The 944-nt window shown below is 34.9% G+C and overlaps 1 long non-coding RNA gene across 1 annotated transcript in view; it reads right to left on the reverse strand.

Annotated features, from left to right (window-relative positions):
• Positions 1-250: 250 nt before the first annotated feature.
• The window catches only part of LOC148123923 (uncharacterized), a 22,849-nt gene continuing 22,155 nt past the window's right edge, over positions 251-944 (reverse strand). The window contains exon 2 of the long non-coding RNA XR_015739938.1: positions 251-860. This is a non-coding gene — a long non-coding RNA (uncharacterized LOC148123923). The remainder of the gene's footprint in view (positions 861-944) is intronic.

Consider the following 944-nt stretch of genomic DNA (forward strand, 5'->3'; position numbering starts at 1 on the left):
TGGTCCTTTCACAATTTCCACAGCCAATTCATATTTTAGTAGGTAATTATATAATTTAGATATCATATTTTTCTCCGGGCCCAGGAGTATTTTATCTAATTGAATGTCTAGATTTTTTTCTTTCATACCTCCTACAATTTCCCTTTTTTCTAAAGCTTTGCATAATGTTGCTTTCTTGAAGAGGAACAGTATACATAGAATAGAATAGAATAGAATAGAATAGAATAGAATAGAATAGAATAGAATAGAATAGAACAGAATTATTTATTGGCCAAGTGTGATTGGACACAGGAGGAATTTGTCTTGGTGCATATGCTCTCAGTGTACATAAAAGAAGTCAAGAATCATAAGGTAGAACACTTAATAATACTCACAGGGTACAATAAGCAATCAAATCATACTGGAAACAGTCAATAAAAATAATTAGGATACAAGCAACAAGGTTACAGTCATACAGTCATAAGTGGGAAGAGATGGGTGAAAGGAAAGATGGGAGGATTAACAGTAATAGTAATTCAGACTCAGTAAATAGTTTGACAGTGTTGAGGGAATTATTCGTTTAGTACAGTGATGGCATTCGGGGAAAAACTGTTCTTGTGTCTGATTGTTCTGGCGTGCAGTGCTCTATAGTGTTGTTTTGAGGGTAGGAGTTGAAACAGTTTATGTCCAGGATGTGAGGGGTTTGTAAATATTTTCACAGCCCTCTTTTTGACTCGTGCAATTTACAGGTCCTTGATTGAAGGCAGGTTGATAGTAATTGTTTTTTCTGCAGTCCTTATTCCTCTTTGAAGTCTGTGTCTGTCTTGTTGAGTTGCAGAACCGAACCAGACAATTATAGAGGTGAAAATGATCCACAATTCCTATGAGAAGAAGGAATGAAAGTGACAAACTCTAATGAATTCCTTTTTTCAAAAGAGATAACTAAAATTATAAGAACCCTTGCA

Source organism: Pseudonaja textilis, chromosome Z (assembly GCF_049901715.1).
Source record: "Pseudonaja textilis isolate UNSWEBS1 chromosome Z, rPseTex1.2, whole genome shotgun sequence".
Taxonomy (NCBI): Eukaryota; Metazoa; Chordata; class Lepidosauria; order Squamata; family Elapidae; genus Pseudonaja; species Pseudonaja textilis.